The sequence below is a fragment of the Eucalyptus grandis genome, chromosome 2 (genome assembly GCF_016545825.1).
Source record: "Eucalyptus grandis isolate ANBG69807.140 chromosome 2, ASM1654582v1, whole genome shotgun sequence".
Lineage (NCBI taxonomy): Eukaryota > Viridiplantae > Streptophyta > Magnoliopsida > Myrtales > Myrtaceae > Eucalyptus > Eucalyptus grandis.
The window spans coordinates 6,329,475-6,351,962 of record NC_052613.1 but is presented as its reverse complement, the minus strand read 5'-3'; the positions used below and the strand labels follow the sequence as shown (position 1 = coordinate 6,351,962).

The 22,488-nt window shown below is 39.8% G+C and overlaps 1 pseudogene; it reads right to left on the bottom strand.

The window, feature by feature from the left end:
• The window catches only part of LOC104434336, a 70,629-nt pseudogene that overhangs the window by 30,248 nt on the left and 17,893 nt on the right, over window positions 1-22,488 (bottom strand).

Below are 22,488 nucleotides of genomic sequence, written 5' to 3'. Positions count from 1 at the left end.
TCCAATGGTGGGGTTTGAATCCCACAATCATTACATAGACTGTTGAGATAGCTAATATAAGCACCTAGCGGGGGGTGAATAGGTGTTTAAATATTTTTTCGGGATATAAGAGTAATACTAAGCAGACAATATAAATGAATTTCTTCTTTGGTTAACAAGACAAATTATCAAAATAAAGCAGAGAGTAAGGAAGAGAAAATTAAAAACAAGGTTTATAGTGGTTCGGCTTATTCCAAGCCTACATCCACTCTTCCGCACTGACAGCTCACCGGCTGGATTTCACTATGAACAAAAGAGATGTTATAGCAAATCTCTTTCTTGATTCCACAGTGTAGAAACTCTATTACACTTCCTCAAGGTCTCTCAAAGTATATACTCTCTTTTGCGTACAAGATTTCGCTCAATAAATGAATTAACTAAGAACCAAGAGCTTCAGACTTTGGAATTCTTCTATCGCATACACACTCGAACAACTGGAACGTCTTCTTTTTTATACTCCTTTATGACATTATACCCGTTGGCACTTTCCAAAGGAATTCCTCCAATCTTCCCATTGGATGGAATCAATTAAGAAGATCATTCGAGCTATTAAAGGAACATGTCGATAGCCCATCAATCACCTTTCGCCCATACAATTAGGATCTTGGTTTCCATAAGTAGAACATTCCAAATATACTCCGTCAATCATCGGATCCTTAATATCTGAATCAATCATGATCAAATAAAGGATTCCGTTATGTCATATCTAGCCAAGAGATCTTCTCCAGTCAATAAGGTTAGATCCTTAATGAAACACCCAGTTCAGGATAACCCTTCTTCAACGGATTAGAAACTGTCAATGGGAATAGATATCTTGAGTCTGGCAGTCCGAAGGTCTTCAAATTTTGAATAGGAGAGTCTGCAGATCTTCAGACTAGACTGATGGAAACGTTTTGTCAGCTTCAAAATACTCCAGAAAGATTTCTCCAACAATCTTCCCCTTTTTTTATGGTGACAAAACTTTCATGCAGATTTGAATAACTTTGACCTGCAAAATATTTCTCAAGCAAATATGGATATCTTATAAAGATAAATGGCTTAATAATAATACTAGAATCTGCAACCACAGAAAATAGGTTAGTCTTGCATGTGAGTAAGGCCATTCATAAGATATCAATAGTACTTAATATAAGCAGCAGTCAAATCCAAATCCCAAATTCAGTCCATATCCAGACACGCAAGTCAAGTCAAACATCAAAACAAACTAAAGTTCAACAAAGTTCAACAAGTTTTAAGTTCAAAGTTTTTCAAATCTCGCATCTCTTCCCCTTTTTGTCATTATGAAAAAGGTTGAGATGGAAATAGATTCAAGAATGCTTGGGAACACGAACAAGCTGGAAATCTCCCATTGATTGGACAATGCCTTGTAGCTTTTTCAAGTCTTCCTTCAGTTGTGCCACATCTTCACCCTTAGCATTTGCCTGAATTTGAAGAGAAAGGGCTTGGATTTGATCATTTAAAGAAACTGAAGAAGCTTGACCCGCATTTTGCAAATTCTGAACTTCGCATCCCAGAGCATATATCTGACCCCGTATTTCCAAGAGAACATCAAGAATTCTATGAAAGTCTGCTGAATTATCAATGCGCGTGCAAGCCACGCACGATTAGATGGAGTAAAGGCAGACGATGGCAAATCAGCATGGTCACGCAGATTGGGCGATGAAACATCATGTCCCTTTTCAGGAAATTGAGAGGCCTAGATGTCCTCTAAATCTGCTGGATAGCGACTAACTCTCTCACTAGTAGTAGGATATAAGGACATTCCTCTTTTCTCACGGTCTCCCCCTGTTTCCATGCCTTCAGGTGGAGAAGAGTGTTCCTCATGCTTTGTTTCCGCTTGATCTCCTCTGTCTTCTTCTTCTTCAATTCTTTCCTCCTCTTCATCTCCTTCTTCTGCTTCTCTTTCCTCTGTTTGTCTTTCCTCTGCTTCTTTCTCCTCTGCTTCCAAATTTTCTCTTTCTCCAGTCCTCTATTCTGTCTCATCTGTGTCCTTATCTTGTTTCTCCATTGATTCTGGAACAGAACGACTCAAGTTCTTCAATGCCATAGCAGAAATGGTGATGTCTTCCTCATCATCTTCATCCTTAACGATGAGAGCTCTTCTTTACTTGGATGGAGCTACCATGGGCTCATTTCCTTTTCTCTTTGCAGCTGAAGAGACTTGATGAGACTTAACATGGGTTTTCTCCTTGAATTTCTCCAACGCCTTGTTAAGTTCCTTCAGACGCATTTTAGAGACCATTTTCAGTCCCACCACCATTTGATCGCACAATCGAACACAGAGAATTCATGGAGGCTGAACATTCAAATGTCTGAATAACTTTGTCACAAGAGCTGGATAAGGAAGTTGACCCTTGTCCTTCATCACTGCCCTGTACATGTGGAAAATAATGGTATGTGGAACAGAGAACTTTTTCCCTGTATTGATGGCATATATCAACTTTGCTTTTGAGTTTGAAACATTAGTCTTTGAAGTAGATTTTGGTCTGAGGCAATTAATCACAATCTTGTGAAGCAGAATGTTGAATGCACTCATCCTTGAGTAGGAAACCTTTTCCTCTGTCCTTCTATCCTTAACAAGTTCCAATGTAGTACGAGCAATAGAGACACTAATGGGTTGATATCTCACTCTTTCAACCCCAATCACATCAGCCAACATATCTACATCCACCACATAGTCCCGATCTCGGACACTAAAAAGAGAATCTATTCGCATCCAAGAAACTAAGATTTGAATAAAAATAAGCGTGAGTTCGGCATAGGCTTACGTAGAGTCGAAACGTAAGCTGTTCAAGTTGAAGAAGACTGAATTTTTCCCTCAATTTAACATTTACAGCATCAAGGAAATCAAAGTCCACACTTCTAGGGTTTATTAACCCACGCTTCAACAACTTAGAGTATAGATGCTTTTGTTCCTCCGATCGAAACAAGTCTGTCCCTTTTCCCCGGATTTTTGCTGCAACACCCGTTCTTGGTTGAAACTGACTATACAACTTGTTATCATCATTCCCATCTATCTGATTTAGCCCTTCAACACGAGGATCGATTGGGATATTTGCAAATGCCTCTTCCGCTAATCCAGCAGGGGCAATTCCCAAACGCTCCATTGTGCGTAAAAAGAAGATTTCATTTTTGTACCCTTTGTCTTTCAGAAATTCGTCAATGTAGTGTTGACACCGAAATTTCCGTCAACATTTTAATCATCCATTGTTTGCAAAAAAATAAAAAAATAAAATAAAATAAAAAACAAGATCCAAAAAAGAAAACAAAGAAAAGAAAATAAAAAGAAAAAGAGAGAGAGAGAAAACAAAACAAAACAAAAAAAAAAATGAAATGAAATGAAAAGCAAAAGAAAACAAAGAAAAGAAAAAAAAAAAGAAAAGAAAGAAAAAAAAAGAATATAAAAAAGGGGGAATCGCGGACGGTCTTGCGGTGGAGACTTGGCAAAAAGTTTCTCTCTCCTCGAGACGGGCTCTCGACGAACTCTGGAGGGTGGGGTTCGGTCTGGGGATTTTCTCTGGACGGAGCATTCGGAGGATCCCTCTCAAAAAAGAAAAAACGGCCGAACGGTCTCAGGACTCTCTCTCTCGATCGGTTCATCATCTCGGTGAGTTCAAAACCCTTGATTGGATCTCTGGATCCAATCGAGGAATCGGTGAAGCGGCTCTGTTCGATTCCCTATCGTTGCAAATTGTGCCGGACGCCGTCGAAGAGCAGCGTCGCCGCCACCGCCGATTGGAGGATCTCGGATCTCACCGCCTCGCGTGGCTCGGCCGGATCAACGGACGCTCTCAAAGGGATCTCTCTTTGGATTCGTGAGAGTTCCATCGTTCTTTCGGAGGCTCCTTCTCCATCGAAGCTTAGCTCGAGGTTTCTCAATCGGATGTTTCTCTCGCTGGATTCGGCCGGAAGCTTTGGATTAAGTGTTCTCGACTCTTTCCGGAGATTTGACGCTCGCTCGCTCAATCGGGGTAGTAGGTCCTGTTTGAAGCGATCGGGTTTGTGCGGTAACTTTGGGCCTCTGCTTCAATTGTAAGTTTATTCTGACTTGTTGCTTTGTCCGACATGATGCTATTGTCCACACCTTGTAATGGCCATCCACTATGGTTCGTTTCTTCCGTTCTCGATCTGTCTTGAAGGTGTAGGATTGATCGGTTGATTATGTATAGGTTCTTAGGTCGGACAGATTGTGAATATGTCTAGTTCTCGTAGAAAGTTCTGTATGGCTGCAACTTCACCCAAGTAGTTGGATATTGCTCACCTAAGGTTCGTGAGCTTGTGGTGTGGTTAGCTGAATGTTACATTTGGTGATCCTCTGTGTCATTGATGTCGGCTCTTGGAATGCATCAAAGTAGTTGGATATTGCTCACGTATACATCTGGTTGTGGATCATGCGGTGTAGATGTGCCGATATCCCTACGTTTAATGCATCGTATCTTGATGTACACATGCACAAGTGCTTTAACTTTTGGTCAATCAAAACTTCTTCCTTTGTTCAGCCTTGCTCTTTGGATGGCATGTCACTTTGCATTTGCGAGGCTATATGTTAATCTGTTCTAGGATTTTGGAGGTTAATGAGTCAATGTGATTAATAGATTGATTTGGCAATTAAATGCAGAAATTAATGGAAGAAATCAGCTAGAAAAATAATTCTGATTTCTTAAAGCTTCGAATCAGTAGGGTGCCTATTAAAATTGAAGTTCATTTGCTGTGAGAAACAAGCCACTAAATCTAGGAGCTGAATCTGGGAATTTTGACTTCAATTCTTCAATGATAGTTTTGTTGGAGAAATCCTCGTGAAGTGTTTTGAAGTTGACAAAACGTTTCCATCGATCTAGTCTCGAAGGTCGGACTCTGTTAGTTAAAGTCGAAGACTTCCGGACAGCCAGACTCAAGACTCAAAGTCTATCCTCATTGTGAGTCTCTAATCCGTTGAAGAAAGGTTATCCGAACTGGATGTTTTGTTCAGATTTATCCTTATCATCTGGAGAAGATCTCGTGGCTGGAGAAGACGTATCGAGAATCCTTTGATTGATCAAGATTGATTCAATGACTGAAGATTTGATGATTGTCTAAATATTATTGGAAGGTTCTACTTATGGAAACCAAGATCACGATTGTATGGGCGAACGAGTTGATGGGCTATCAACACGTTCTTTTAATAGCTCGAACAATCTTCCTAGATGATTTCGTCCAACGGGTAGATTGGAGGAATTCCTTTAGTAAGTGCCAACGGGTATGATGGCATAAAGGAGTATATAAGGAAGACGTTCTTAGCTGTTCGAGGTGTGCGCGATAGAAGAATTCCAAAGTCGAAGCTCCAAATTGTTTAGACAAATCCTTTGAGCGAATACTTGTATACAAAAGAGAGTCTATATTTGTGAGAGACCTTGAGGAGGTGTGGTAAAACATCTACTTTGTGGAATCAAAGCAAAGCTGTCTTTGTAACTTCTCTTTTGATCATAGTGAAATCCAGCCGGTGGGGCTGTCGGTGCGGAAGAGTGGACGTAGGCTTGGAATAAGCCGAACCACTATAAATCCTGTGTTCAATTTTCTCTTCCTTACTCTCTCTACCTCAATCGTATTTCATTTCGTTAATTAAGAGAGAATTTACCTTCCATCATATGTTAAGAATCGCTTAGTATATCGATAAAGTGTTTAGGCACCTATTCACCCCCTCTAGGTACTCATTCTAGCAATATCAATTGGTATCGAGCTCGTGTACTCACTTTGTTTGAAGTGTTTTACTTGAGTTAAAGATCCATGGCTAGTATGCTAGCACCGGGGCGATAGAAGGGCAAAGCAATACCGAGACCACCCTACTTTGATGGAAAGGATTACAACATACGGAAGAACAAGATGAAAGCTTTCCTACGATCAAAGGATCCTCTGGAATGGGACGTTGTAGAAAAAGGAATTACTCCTACCCCTTTGCATCGAGTCTACGAAAGAGGAAAAGAAAGCTGAAGAAATCAGCGGAATGTCTCAGGAAGAAATAATCAAGAGACAGACTCTCGATGCGAAAGCAATTTTCTCCTTATATTGTGCTTTATCACCAACTGAATATAATAGAATATCTTCTTGTGGTACAGCAAAAGAAGTTTGGGACAGATTGCATATCACCTATGAAGGAACAGATCGAGTGAAGGAAACAAGAATCAACATTCTTCTCGGTCAATACGAAGCCTTGAGAATGAAACCGGGAGAATCAATATCGACATGTTTAGTCGTTTCGGATATTGTGAATGGTCTTGAAAATCAAGGTCAACCAACTTCGACCCCATGAAGGTAAACAAGCTACTGCGTGGACTCTCCGAGGATTGGAATCACATAAAGACTTCGATAAGAGAGACGCAGAGAATCATGCCACTATCTGTCTATGAGCCGATTGGAACTCTTGAGTCCTATGAAGTGGAAAGGATCAATGAAGATGAAGATCCAAAAGGTAAGAAATCCATAGCATTAAAATCAAATGATGATTCGATGTTACAGCTTACGAAGATGATATGGACGATGAGGAGCTTGCTCTCATGATAAGAAGATTCAGAAAACTGAATAGAAAAGGAAGAAGGTTCAACTCAAAGAAACAAAGCTTTCAAAGACAGCATACCAAGTCTACGGTGATGATGAGGAACCAAATAAAGATGTAGTACGCCGAATGCAAGAAAAGGGACACATCGAGACCCAAACTGTCCTCTTCGAAGAAGAAGAGAGGAAAATCTGAAAAATTTCGAAAAGCTCTCAAAGCCGAAACACGGAGTGATGCGAGTGTGAAGAAAGTGATAATGAATATGCCAATCTATGTCGATGGCACAATCGGACTCGGACTGGATCGAGACTCGAGCCAGTGAATTTGATGCAAGTGATTTTAAAATTCCTGTTAAAGTTTCTAAATATATTGATGAACTATGCCTTAGTCTTAAGACTTCTCTCAAAAGAATTTCCGAACTGAAAAAGAAAACTCAGCTCTAAAACAAAAGGAAAATGTTTTAGCAGAAAGAGTTAAAAGTCTAGACTGTCTGTTTCCAATCTTAAAGAAAATGAAGATAATCTTTTAAAAGAAAATGCTTTTTAAAAACAGACTTATCAAATATATCAAAGAAATTTTCTATAGGGTCTGAAAAACTTGAGAAAATTCTTTCAGCACAAAGACCTTACTTCAATAAGTCTGGTCTAGGTATGACGGAAGAAACAATTCCCTTGATTGATTTTCCTAAAGTAAAAGAAAGAATTAAGAAAAGACTCTCGAGTGAGGTTTACAAAAATCACTTCAAGAAAGCTTTTGTAAAACCTGTAGGTAGAAATGCTCTCAGATGTTCTAAGTGTAACAGCCCGGATCACTTTGAAAAAGAGTGTCCTATGGTATGGAAACCTGTTAAGAAAGTATGGGCTAATCTTGTTTATCTTACTAACACCAAAGGACCCAAGAAAATTTGGGTACCAAAGAAAGCTTGAGACTTTATTTTAAATGCGGGTCTACGTCAAGAAACAGGTAAAGTGGTATCTTGACGGTGGATGTTCAAGACACATGACAGGAGACTCAAATTGCTTTATAAAGCTTGCTCAAGTAAATGGTGGAAAAGTTTCATTTGGAGGAAACAACAAAGGAAGTATTGTGGGTTTTGGAACCGAGAAAATCGGATCTCTCACAATAAGTAATGTTTCCTTAGTGGAAGGACTCAATTACAATCTTCTCAGCATTAGTCAATTGTGTGATACTGGTTTCAAGATCTTCTTTCAAGAAGGAACATGTTACGGAATCGGTAAAGACTCTACTCGAGTCTTTCATGGGTCGAAGACATGGAAATATCTATCTTCCGGATGTGAAACCAAATGAATCGCAATGCCTTATCTCAATTCAAGACGAAGCAAGCTTATGGCATAAAAGCTTGGTCATGTCAACATGAAGCAATTAGCCAAAATCTCTTCAAAACAGCTTGTTCGAGGTCTACCCAGTTACCATACCAAAAGACTGATTCATGCACTCCATGTATTCAGGAAAGCGGTAAGAAATTCTTTTAAGCCAATTAATTATGTCTCTAATCATGTACTACAGTTGCTGCATATGGATCTCTTCGGACCAACCAGAACTCAAAGTATTGGGGGTAAGAAGTATTGCCTAGTAATTGTTGATGATTACTCCCGTTTTACTTGGGTATATTTCCTTGCAAGTAAGTCCGAAACCTTTTCGTATTTTGAAAAATTTGCTAAAGTGATTCAAAATGAAAAATGATGTGTTATCTCTAGTATAAGAACAGATCATGGAGGTGAATTTGAAAATCAAGATTTTACAAAATTACGTGATGAATCTGGTGTAAGCATATGTTTTCCTCTCCATATACTCCTCAGCAAAATGGAGTTGTGGAAAGAAAGAACAGATCTCTTCAAGAAATGGCTAGAACTCTTTTAATTGAAAGTAAAATTTCTTCTCGATTTTGGGCCGAAGCTGTTTCAACAAAGCATGCTATATCATCAATAGAGTCTTCTTAAGATCTATTCTTCAGAAAACCCCTTATGAGTTATTCAAAGAAAAGAAGCCTATTGTTTCATACTTTCATGTATTCGGTTGCAAATGTTTTATTTTGAAAAATGCAAAAGATCGAGTTGGTAAGTTTGAAGAAAGATCGGATGAAGGTATCTTCCTTGGATATTCTACATCAAGCAAAGCCTACAGAGTCTATAACAAGAAGAGCCAAACTATGGAGGAGTCAATGAATGTCAAATTTCAAGACTCAACACAAGATGAATCAACTCAGACTCATCAAGAAGAGTCTGAACCTGCTCCAGACCCTCCAAAGTCTACAACTTAAGAAGCATCTAAGACTCTGGAAAACCAGCTTCAAGATGTTCGTGAAGATCCAAACAAAGAAAGAAATCATCAACCAGACAAATCAACGAGTAACTGGAAGCATAAGTCCAGTCATCCCAAAGATCTTATAATCGGCGAAATTAATGAAGGAATTCGCACCAGATCCAAAAGGCGAGAAGAGTCTAGTGCTGTGGCACTCGTTTCTGAAATTGAACCAAAGAGCATAGAAGAAGCTTTATCGATGAAAGCTGGATAGAAGCTATGCAAGAAGAGCTCGGAGCACGGTTCAGCATAAATGATGTCCGGGAATTGACATCGAAACCAAAAGGTAAAACTGTTATTGGAGCTAAATGGGTGTTCGAAACAAGATGAACGAGAAAGGAAAAGTCGTACGAAATAAAGCAAGACTCGTGGCCAAAGGGATATACGCAAGAAGAAGGAATAGACTATGATAAGACTTACGCTCCGGTGGCAAGGTTAGAAGCTATTCGACTATTACTTGCGTTTGCTTGTTATCGAATTTCAGTTATTCCAAATGGACGTCAAAAGCGCCTTCCTAAATGGATTTATCCATGAGGAAGTTTATGTGGAACAACCACCGGGGTTTGAAGACCCAAAGAAGCGGACTCGGTCTTGATCGAAAAAGGTTTTGTATGGTTTAAAGCAAGCACCCCGAGCTTGGTACGACAGATTGAGTAAGTTTTTAATTCAAAATGGTTTTGTCAAAGGTAAAGTGGATACAACCTTATTTATCAAAAAGGAAAACAAAAGTTTCTTACTTGTTCAAATATATGTGGATGACATTATTTTCGGATCCTCTAATGAGAATCTGTGCAAGAAATTTTCTAAGTCTATGCAGGATGAATTTGAAATGAGTATGATGGGAGAATTAACATTCTTTCTTGGCCTTCAAGTAAAACAATTGGAGGTAGGAACTTTTATTTATCAAGAAAAATATGCTAATGATCTTGTCAAAAGGTTTGACCGGAAAATTGCAAAAGGTTGACATTCCAATGTCAAGTTCTTTAAAGATAGACAAAGATGAAGAAGGGAAGAAAGTTGATCAAAAGCTGTACAAGAGCATTATTGGATCACTTCTTTATCTTATTGCCTCTAGACCTGATATTTTGTTGAGTGTTTGCATCTGTGCTAGGTTTCAATCAGATCCTAGAGAATCTCATCTCAGTGCTGCGAAACGCATCATTAAATACGTCGCTTCATCATCAAGCATTGGTCTTTGGTATCCTAAGAAGGAGACTTTAATCTTCCTGGGATATTCGAGACGCAGATCTGGCCGGTTGCGAGTTGATAGAAAGAGCACTTCAGGAACTTGCCGGTTGCTTGGAAGCGGGAGATGGTGTCTTGGTTTTCAAGGAAACAAAGCATTGTGTCTCTTTCAACAACAGAAGCAGAGTATGTAGCTCTTGGAAGCTGTTGTTCGCAAATTCTATGGATAAAGCAACAGCTGAGAGACTTTGAAATTGAAGACTCATGCACGGAGATTAATTGCGACAACACCAAAGTGCTATCAACCTCACCAAAAATCCAATTCTCCACTCAAGAGCAAAGCATATAGAGATTCGACATCACTTTATAAGAGACCATGTTCAAAATGGAGATGTTTCAATTCAATTTGTTGACTCAAAGAATCAAGCGGCGGATATATTCACAAAGCCTTTGGAGAAAATTCAATTTGAGTCTATACGCTCCGGACTCAACATTTTGAGGTATGAGGATATCAAAGTCTAAAGACTTTCAGACTCAGGCTAGCAAGACTTTATCTTCTGTCTTGGCTCGACCTTCAGACTGTAAGTCTTTCTCTCTCCAATCTTATCTTGAAAAGGTACGATCATAAGACTGTGTTTAAATTATTGCATCGATTCATTTTCAAAAAGGTAGTTATTTTTGAAATGGCTATTTTTGCGGAAAAAAAGGCAGTTATTTTGAAAAGGCATATTTTTATTTCCTTTGTGACGGTTCGTTTACTCTTCTTTTTAACCGATTGTGCCTTTGTCGATTTCTCTTCATTTTTCTATTCACTTTTCTCTCAAAAACCCTAGAAAGCATCGATCCTCAATTCCCGTTTGTCTTCTTCGCTCAATCTTCAAAAAGTTATCATATTTTCTGGGAAAGTCAAGCAAGGAATCTTCCAAACACTGAGAAAGATGTCATCTTCACGAAAGTCCTCAAGAATCGCAAGCAGGGGACCATAGAGAATGAGTGAGGGGCCTACACACTTCGATCTTACAGAGGAGGAAGAGAATCCTGAATAGCAAGCGAGCCCACAACTTTCTCAGCAGCGTCATTCTTCACCATCTAGTCCTCAAGGAGATGATCATCAGCAACAGGAAGAAATCATCGAGGATGCAGACCCCGTAAGAGTTCAAAAGCCCGCTTTTATTTACAAGCTTTATCGTGCCTTAAAAGGAATTCGTACTCCTTTGAACTATGTTGATGAGTTTCTTAGAGACAAAGGATATAGGAACGAATATATCTTCGCAAAAATGGAAAGTATGGGAATCGCTCGTAAAGAGGTGGCCGAGGAAACCCTTGCAAATATCCCAAGTGATCCTCGTGATCGGGGACCGAATCTGTAGATGGGAATGACGATGACAATCTGTTCGGTCTATTTCAACCGAAAATGGGTATTGCGGCTGAAATTCAAGGAAAAAGGGGAGATTTGTTCGAGATCAAAGGAACAAAAGGATTTGTACTCGGCTATTTGAAGCGTGGGGTAATAAACCCTAGAAGTGTGGACTTTGATTTTCGGATCTTTGTGAAAGTGAACTTGAGGGAAAAGTTGAGTTATCTTCAACTTGAAAAGTTTTGCTCGACTCAACCGAGGCCTATCTTTGGATTAACTTGCTTATTTCTATTCAAATCTTAGCTTTTGGATGCGAATAGATTCTCTTTCAGCGTTAAAGATCAAGACTATGTTGTGGATATGGACATGCTTTGGCGAGATGTGTTACAAGTTGAGAGAGGCGAGATATCAACCAATCAAAGTTTCCATTCTTTGAGGCCACACTTGAACTGGTGAAGGACAGGAGAACAGATGAGAAGATCACCTACTCACGGATGAATGCATTCAACATCTTGCTCCACAAGATTGTGATCAATTGCCTTCGGCCGAAATCAACTTCCAAAAGCGATGTTTCAAGCTCGAGGCAAAGTTGATGTATGCCATCCTCTCGTGGTAAGTTTTCTCTCCCTCATACTATTATGTTTCACATGTATAGAGCAGTGATGAAGGACAGAGGTCAACTCCCTTACCCAAGCCTTGTTACAAAGTTATTCAGACATCTGAATATTCAGCCTCCGCAAATCTTTTGTGTTCGATCATGCGATCATATGGTGGTAGGACTGAAAATCGTGACCAAAATGCGTCTGAAGGAACTGAGCAAGGAATTGGAGAAATTCAAGGAGAAGACTCCTTCCAAATCTCATCAACTCTCTTCTGCTGCTAAGAGAAAAGGGAAGGAGCCCATGGCTGCTTCATCAAAGAGAAGAAGAGCTCTCCTCGTTGAGGATGAAGATGATGACGAAGACATCACTATCTCTGCATTGGCCTTGAAGAATTTAGGTCGTCTGTTCCACGTAAAGAATCGGAACAAAAGACGAAAGAAGCGAGAGGAGAAGGAAGAAGAAGAAACGAAAGCGAGCAAGAAGCGAGAGAAAGAAAGAAGAAGAAGAAACAAGAGAAGAAGGAGAACCTGAGGAAATCTTTTCTCCACCTGAAGGCATGGAAACAGGGGGAGATAAGGAGAAAGGAATGACGTCTTCATATCCTGATGCAAGTGAAGGAGTCAGTCGCTCGCCTGCAGACCCAGAAGATGTTTATGCATCTCAATTTCCAGAGGAAGGTCATAAAGTGTCATCGCCAAATCTGCAAGACTATGCTGATCTACCATCTTCTGCAGATCGAGCCGAAGCAAGTACTCAGACTGATAATAGAGCAGATTTTCGCAGAATTATGGATATTCTCTTGGAGATGAAAGGTCGATTTATGCCTTGGGATGCGAAGTTCAAAGTTTGAAGACCGAAAGTCAAGCTTCTTCCTGTTCATTGAATGATAAGATGCAAGCCCTCTCTATTCGAATCAGGCCAATGCCAAGAGTGAGGAGGTTGTTCATTGAAGGAAGACTTTAAAAGGCTAGAAGGCATCGTTCGGTCTATGGAAGATTTCCAGCTTGTCCGCATTCCTAAGACTTCATCTCATCCTTTTTAATGATGACAAAAAGGGGGAGAGATGCATGATTTGATCAAAAACTTTCAATCATTTTTTTGAACTGTTTGTTGGATTGTGTTGTTGTTTAACTATTTTTACAGACTTTGACTTTGTTTTGTGTCCGGATAAGATCCGAACTAGACTTGGACTTGACTGCTTCTATTAACAAGTATTGATATCTTATGGATGGTTTTATTATATACAAGACTAACCTATTTTCTGTGGTTGCAGATTCTAGTGTTAATCTTTTAGCCATTCATCTCTATAAGATATGCATATGTGTTTGAGAAATGTTTTGCGAGTCAATGTTATCCAAATCTGCAGGAAGGTTTTGTCACTATAAAAAGGGGGAGATTGTTGGAGAAATCCTCGTGAAGTGTTTTGAAGTTGACAAAACGTTTCCATCGTCTAGTCGAAGGTCGGCAGACTACGTTAGTTAAAGTCGAAGACTTCCGGACAGCCGAGACTCAAGACTCAAAGTCTATCCTCATTGTGATCTCTAATCCGTTGAAGAAAGGTTATCCGAACTGGATGTTTTGTTCGGGATTTATCCTTATCATCGGAGAAGATCTCGTGGCTGGAGAAGACGATCGTAATCCTTTGATTGATCAAGATTGATTCAATGACTGAAGATTCGATGATTGTCTAAATATTATTGGAAGGTTCTACTTATGGAAACCAAGATCACGATTGTATGGGCGAACAGGATTGATGGGCTATCAACACGTTCCTTTAATAGCTCGAACAATCTTCCTAGATGATTCCGTCCAACGGGTAGATTGGAGGAATTCCTTTAGTAAGTGCCAACGGGTATGATGGCATAAAGGAGTATATAAGGAAGACGTTCTTAGCTGTTCGAGGTGTGCGCGATAGAAGAATTCCAAAGTCTGAAGCTCCAAATTGTTTAGACAAATCCTTTGAGCGAATACTTGTATACAAAAGAGAGTCTATATTTGTGAGAGACCTTGAGGAGGTGTGGTAAAACATCTACACTGTGGAATCAAGGCAAAGCTGTGCTGTAACTTCTCTTTTGATCATAGTGAAATCCAGCCGGTGGGGCATCGGTGCGGAAGAGTGGACTTAGGCTTGGAATAAGCCGAACCACTATAAATCCTGTGTTCAATTTTCTCTTCCTTACTCTCTCTACCTCAATCGTATTTCATTTCGTTAATTAAGAGAGAATTTACCTTCCATCATATGTTAAGAATCGCTTCCGTATATCGATAAAGTGTTTAGGCACCTATTCACCCCCCTCTAGGTACTCATTCTAGCAATATCAAGTTTCTGGCATGATCTGTGTTTGTTCTCTAATCATACGTTGTCTTGAATATGTTGATATAATCTACTGAGGTTAATGAATTTCTGTGGATTGATCAATGATCATGAACTTGAAATTGATTGAACTTGATTTACCTTGATATGTCACTTTCTGTTTTGGCTTAAATGAGGTGATAGATGAGGCTTTCTGGTCTTGAGCTCTGTTATACATAGCAAATAGACTTCTCAAGCTTCGATTTGATATGTCGCACGCCCTGAATAGACATCATCCGGTCATCGAAAAATACCGACAAAGTCTGTCAATTCTGCAGTAGTTTTTTTTTAGGTTGATTTGCTGTTTTGACCTGCTGCAATTTTCTGTTTTAACCGGAACGAGCTGGAAGATGTTGTTATTAGGACTTAATGTCTTCTAGAGATTTGTAATAGGCTTCTCAAACTTTCCATTGACATATTATATGTGCGATTTGGTCATCATTTGCCCTGCCTTTCCTTTTTTCAAATCGAGCTTTGAAATCTGGAATTTGTCTTGAACTGTAATGCTGTCTTTTCTGTGGATAGTTGTTGTTAGTCTTAAGATGAGATAGTAGATTTGCCCAAATTTCCTTCAATATGTTGTAGAATGACGGTGTGACATGCTACTATGATCTACTCTTGATTGATTTGTTCATGTTCTTAATATTTTTTTAGAAATTCATGCGTTAGGAATCTTAAGGTGCTTCCTTCATGGAATGACATCCTTTATCAATTGTCTACAAAACAGTTTTAGGTATCATGTGGGTTACACATTAATTGCTCCGTTTTCCTTAAATACATATGTTGAGTGAATTCAATGGTGCATGTTTTGGAATAAGTGATCTTTAGTTGGTTCATTCATTGTTTTGAGTTGATTGAGGACCAAGGTCATGTGGCTTGAATGTTTGTCATGTTATATGCTTTGTGTGTGATCGTTAAATAGATGATTTAGGTGTAATACATAATGATGCTAAATCTTGGGATTTCATTTAGAATTTGGTGTAAGGACTTCATGACTTTAGTTACCATTTTTGAACACTAATAATGTCCTGTTCTTTGATGTTTTGATATGTTTGTTTGTTTCCTTCCATTGCATATACCTAGTTATAGGTTTATTAGATTAGGTTTAGCTTAAGATCCCGAAAATGGAGAAGGCACGAAGAGGGTGAAGGTCGATATCCATTCGACCATTTTCATGTAATACCCATTTTCCGACATATGTCTCGGGTTTTATGCATTGTATAAAGCTCGATGAGTTGCGGGTTTCCTTTCTTTCTCGATTGTTTTCTCTTTTATATTCTTTAGAATTGCATGATTAGGTTTACTGATTTCTCTTGATTTTTTACTTCATGTCTTATGCTTTCAATTTCATTGATTGTTTTCTTTTCATTTTTTAGAAATAGAATTGAATGAAAATGATCAACCACACATGATCACTTAGCCTAGGAATTGATGATCCCGAAAATGTAAAAAGAAACGCATGGACATATTAGGAAAAATACAACATACTGTTTAGGTACCGAAAGGGCGCTAATAGCAATATTAGCGTAACCCAAGTCCCCGAACCTAGATATCTGGTTGCGTAGGAATCGAGGGAACACTCCCGACCCTCGATTGGGTTTCTAGCCGACCCCCAAAGTTAAGGCTAGTGGCGACTCCCGTCTATTTTTAGGTTGTCATAAATAAGTAGATCGTATAAATAAATCCGTTGTCACGCAGGATATGAGTTTCGATGAAACTCACTATGGTTTAGCATACTTGATGTGGGAGTAGCCCAAAGGATGAAGTGATGCCATCCTAATGGGTGAAGCGTACTATCGAGAGGGCTACCATGGTAAAAGTACCCTTAAATTCGATATCCACATTCGATTCCTTTTTTAGGTGTGTCGCTTATGTGGGTATGGATCGCGACATTTCGCTGTCACGCGGGGTACGAGCTTGGGAGAGCTCGCGATCTCGTAGAGGGAACTCATGAGAGGCTTGATCCAAAAGGCGAGGTGATTACGTCTTTTGGAATGCAAGCCGTGAGGGAACTTTCGTGATCAAGTACCCCTAAATCCGACCTTTCCCCCTTTTCTCTCCTCGCGATGATGAAGGATTCGAGCGTGGCGAGGTCGGGTCGCGACATGTAGTTCAAAGGAGTTCCACCCCTTTTTAAGGCACGATAAAGCTTGTACGTAAAAGAGGGCTTATAGACTCTTACAGGTTCTGCATCTTCAATTATTTCTTCCTTTTCTTGTCGAGCAACCTCCTGTTGTCTAGATGGAGAAGATGGACGCTGCTGAGAATGTTGTGGGCTCTGCTGCTAATTAGGAAACTCTTCTTCTTCGGTGAGATTGAAGTGCGTAGGCCCCTCACGCATTTGTTGTGGTCCCCTGTTCGCGATCCTCGAAGACTTTCTTTGGGAAGACATTTTTCACAGTTTTTGAGAGATTCCAAGCATGTTTTTCCAAGAAAGATGACAACTTTTCGAAGATTAAACAAGAGAAGAAGATAGAAATGGAAGATCGGTACTCTCTTAGGGTTTTTGTGAGTGAAAAGAAGAGATATCGATAGTATATATAACAGTCAAAGAGAGGCATGCGGAACATCATAAAAGAAAGTAAAAAGATGCCTTTTAAAAAATAACTGCCCTTTTTCTTTGACAGACCTTAAGGAAGTGTAGCAGAGTCTCTACACTGTGGAATCAAGGAAGAGCTTTACTGTAACAACTCTTTTATTTTATAGTGAAATCCAGTCGGTGGGCTGTCAATGCGGAAGAGTAGACGTAGGCTTGGATTAAGCCGAACCACTATAAACCCTGTGTTCTTATTCTCTTCCTTACGCTCTTTTACTTTGATCGAATTCGATTTGTTTACAAAAGTCTAATTTCCGTTTCATAATCTATTGCTAATTTGAATTGCACACTACACTTTGGGAAAATTGTTTTTAAACCTAAACACCCCCCTCTAGGCGCTCATACTAACTTTCACAATGTAAGCTCGATTGGAGGGCAAAGTGCATATTTCATGGCTATGCACAAAGTGAGCGGGGCAATCGGTTGTAGTGCCCAGATATAAATTCATTTGTTAACAGCAGAGAAGTTACCCTTGATGAGTCTCCGGTTCTTTTGGCTAGGAGTGTTTGTGACAGTGTTCAAACGGATCTGAATGGTGTTCAGCTTGAAGTGGAGTTGCGACCAAAAACTCCTGAGGTAGCAAGTACGAGTACTAGCAAAGTAATCGACATAGATGGTGCTTTTAGCGAGGTGGAGCTTATAGAGCCAATGGTTGCTATAACTACTGAAATTAACAAGGTACATATTCAATCTTCTAATAGATATGGATGTAACAATGATTTTGCTTTATCTGCGTTTAAGGAGGTTGCGTCGGAAAATCCTTACGGAGCAATTAAAGGTGCATGTGGAATTGGTATTCTGATGAGGTCCTCGATTATAGCGAAGTTCAAGCAAGACTTGGACTTGGATAATATCTGTGACGGTTGAGCCCATCGAGGGCTACGAGAAAGTAGCAACAGAGTTTGAATTTTTGCAAAGCGACTGCAACTTGACTCAAACGTTGAGTCAATGTAGATATTGTTAAAATATGTCTCAAGTTTGAGTCCAATGTGAAATTCCAAATATTCCGAATTGGATATGTTGCGAACGTTCAAAATTGAGCAAAGAAGATCCAAAGATCAACTTCTAAAAGTTTGAATCTGCGTTGGAGAATTTGGCCGCTGAAATAGGAAAGTTCAACTTTGATTTGGATTTGGATTTGGATTTTGTTTAAAACATATAGAGATATGTTTTGGATAAAACCGTTTTAGATAGGAAATATAATCCTATAAGAAGTTGGCAAAATAATAAGGGTTTTACTTATATATAGACTTGTGGCCGTGGGTGGTAGAAGTGGATCACGAATTGTCTTGAAGCGCTACGTGAGTGCTTGGTGTTCTGCCATTGATCATGAAGAAGTGTTCTTGAAGTGCCGTCTAGTCGTCGAGTGCTTGGGAGGGATTTTATTTGTCGTTCTTGTCCGTGAATTACATCCAAGAAGGATTAGTGTTTTGTAGCCAATTTAAATCTCGTGATAAGATTTGCGTGTAATTCCTTCGTGAGATTGAGAGATTATTTCTTGAGGAAGTTCGGGACTAAACACTATGTCCATTGTTGGGTGTAATTGGGGTTTGAAAAACACCGAGAGAGTGTTTGAGTGACTTGAGTGTGTAATCTCTTTGTATCGCTTGATCTATAGTGAAATTCGCTGCTGCTCTCCCCGTGGACGTAGGTCTTTACGATTGAACCACATAAATCTAGTGTCCGATTTATTTTCTTCTTCTGTCTATATTATTGTTCGATCGCTTGCCCTTTTTCGCAACAGATATGACAGCCCCCCACGCCACCCCACCTATATGAGGAATAACCCGGCATCACCATCACCAGGGCTACCATGATATGACTAATCAAGCAAATCATCGGCCACTATATCGCATTTTCCTTACCCACTATTCTTGACCCCGTCGTGATCATCTTCCTTGCCATACCCACCACAATGCCGCCGCAGTTCTAGCTTGATCGGGGCTCTTCCCTTTCGTCCCTCAACATCTCCACTTCCCACGTCACCGCTGGATGAAACATCGCTCCCTCTATCAAGAACCCAACTAAGCTCATTGCCATCCAGTACACTCACATGAAGCTCCTCTTGAGTTTCCAAGGCCAACTCGCTCTTTCTCGTCCCTCCCTCGTTCTCTCCTTCACTCTAGGCCCCGGCAACGTGACCACAGTCTGAGCCAAGACTCGATCGACGCTGGCAATTGTCAATGACTTGGGCATAAAGGGCCTAGTGAGCACGTTGAAGGGCCCAGAGGTGACCATCAACATAGTGGCGAAAGCCAAGCGGAGGCTGCAGTTGGGTCCGTGGGTGCCCGTGTTCAATGTATACATCTTGTGCATGAGCGTGACCTTAACGGCTCTGTGTGACGGCGAGGGTGGCGGCAATTGGATGATCCTTGGAGGCACCCTGAGCTGCATTCCAGACACCATCACTCTACTCTAGTAAGAAAACTTACAAGCACGTGAGTTCCCTTAATCAAGCTCATGATTTATGACTAAGTGGTCTGAACAATTTATAGTTATGCTATATAGTGAGTGCTTCTGTTGCATTAAACACTTATTTTAAGTAATTTTTATGTGGTTTTATTGAACACTTTTGCATTTCCAGAAATCATCTCAGCTGTTTATTCTGTTAATTTAAACAAGGTTTAATTCTCACGATATCGTGTTTTTGCATTTTTTTTTTCAGAAGACTCTGGCTTCTACAAATCCGCCCATCCACTGGACGTTTCTTTCCTAGACTATTACTTTGGCAAATACTTTAATTTTCGTTGTGGGTTTATGTGTATTTCTTTGTTAAAAGTTGTATTCTCTGGATATTTGAATTTTCAAGTTACCGTGTGGAAGAAATAGTTTGTACTTTACGTGTCTTTAATTTGTGAGGTTTTGCAAGTTTTCCTCTTAACTTGGTTACTGATCATGCATTGCATTGGTATGCAACCCCATGGTTCGTATTGCTTTTTCAGCTGGAAAGGAGGCAACAGAGTCGGTCTCCAAGAATTGATTGAGCAGTTAAATGCCTCAATTGGAATTCTTACAAAATCCGTGTTCAGATAATGGTGTTTTTCACTCAAAATAATCTTGGGATTCGTGCGTATCCCCTGCTCACTGATGTCCCGTGCTAAGACTTCCTATTTGAGGTCATTCCAAAATGGTCATCAACCATGAAGCGTTTCGACTCGTTTCTCTCTTGCTGCATCCTCCCGGGGATTTCCAAGCATAATCCGCTCTTGAGACTCTTGTTCGGCCTCTAGCCTTATCCTTCGTGGGGCCTAGATCTATAAAAACTAGTTGGATTCTAAGGGCTGGGTCCGGTTTTACTCTGTTTCACTTCCCTCTCGTCCGAAGGCTTTATACACTACTCCTCGGTTCCATTTCTGAAACTTGATCTTCATTGAAGAGGACCTGCATACATTCCACGTCATGCTAGCCTGAAACTGCGGATGTGACAAGAATTGAACATCCGTGAATGATACTATAAGCAGTTAAAAGAACATGTAGGAAGCTTTCCCTCTGATCACTGGATAGTAGTGATCATTAATTTTGCTTTGCAGCTAATTTTCAGTGCACACGAAACGCATAACTAAACTTTCCATCAGAACTCATCATTCACCAATACCAGCTGCCAGCCATTGAGATGTAAATCCACAAAAATGCTGAGTGTCATGCAAACAGAGCACAACAATCTGAAGGGCTCTTACTATATGTTTGTGCTGCTGGTATGCATAGCAAAATCAGACATGCCCACTAGTTTTTCTTTTGTTTTTCTAGACGAGGAAGTCGGTGAGATTAAAGTCATGTGTAATTAGACAGATTCATTAAACTTCCTGAAAAGAATGTACTTAACTTGCGACGAACCAAGTCAAAGATCGTGACCGCTTTGCTTCGTTTGATCCGCTCAGCTTCCTCGATCTCCTCTTTCTTCTTTTCCCAGATCTTCTCCTGTGAGGACGAGAACATTTCAGACAAGGCCTCTCGAGTAACGAAGTAAATCTATCAGCTCGTCAAGATCTCTTAAGACGAAAATACCTCCTTCGATAACCAGCTGTTGCCTGCTATTTCGAAGAACAAATCATTCATAAACCAATTGTCCAACTCACCGTGGATATCCAACCTCTTCCTACAAATAAAACAAGTACATATGCGTAGATTCTCCACATGATATTCGATTTTAGTAATCAAAAAGCGAGAATCCCAATTGACAATAACACCTGTACGATCGCGAGTGACTGAAAAAAGGCGCAAAAAGCACAAGAAAGATGAGAGATTTACGTCGAGGTACCCTTTGGCGTCGGAGGGCCGAGCGAGGTCGCAACAGGAGACAGACCGGATTACGTCTTGAGACCCCGAGATTGCGTCCTTTGTCCAAGTCCAGACCCGACTCTGCTCCTCTGCAGAGCTCCAGAAAAACCCTTCACCAGCCGGCAGCCACTGCCCATGCAATTCCATCGCTCTGCAATTTCAAAGACAATCAAAGCTAGACTTCATGAAAGGTAAAAGCAGCTTCCTTTTCTTTTTCTTTTTTTTTTTTTCGGGTAAAAAAAGGAGCTTCCTTTTCACTTGGTTCTTTCTTGGAAGGGCGAGGAAAGGGCCCATCGGACTCAATAGGACGGGGGGGAAGTGTCCTTTTGTTTAAAATAATGGAAACTTCTAAGAACGTGCATGTCAAAATTTTTATTTATCTATTTCTTTATTCTCATATTTCTTGTAATATGTTTGGAATATAAATTCATTTGGAAATGTAATTTCGTTTTTCTATTTCTAGAATAAAAATCTGTTCTAAAAATAAATTTGGAGCAAAAATCAAAAGTAAATCTATTCTAAAATAAAATGGAGAAATAAAAACTATTATCATCGTTTACTCTTATCACCGCCTACGCCCGCCCATAAGAAAGAGCAATTATTTTTTAAAAATAACTATTGTATAAAAAAAAAAAAAAAAAAGAACTTTAAACAAATAGTGAACAGTAGGTACATTCTTCCTATTTTTGACCATAGTGAATTCTTTCTGAAGAACGCAGCGCGAAGTCGTCAATCGATTTCTCTGAGACTATAATAAATATCTCATCTATGACAAATAAGGAATATCTATTTTCCTAATGTCCTATTAGATCAGTGTTATGCATATCTTCGGGCATGTTTCCGCATTTGTTTTTAGAATTCAATACTTCATGGATTTGTTCAATTTTAGAAATCTGTTTCCTTCACCCAAGAACACAAAACTCTCACACTATTGCTCATTCAACCTCTCCCTATTGCTCAGAAGCTATCCAGAGCATCAAGATTTGGTAGTGGAGCCTGTTGATCGCAACTAGCATTGTCACATCATTGCTCATTCAAGAATCTTTAATTGAAGTGCCCTGATCCTCACAGAGATGTCAATGTCTTTTCTGAGTTGAAAAACGTTGTTTCCTTGTTTTTCTGTCTCGTGCAAAAAGTCTCCCCCACCATTTTGTTGGACTAAAAGGCAGGCAAAGTCTCCCCCACCTTAGCCACCTTCCATTTGCACGGCCCGTAGTTCGATTTGCC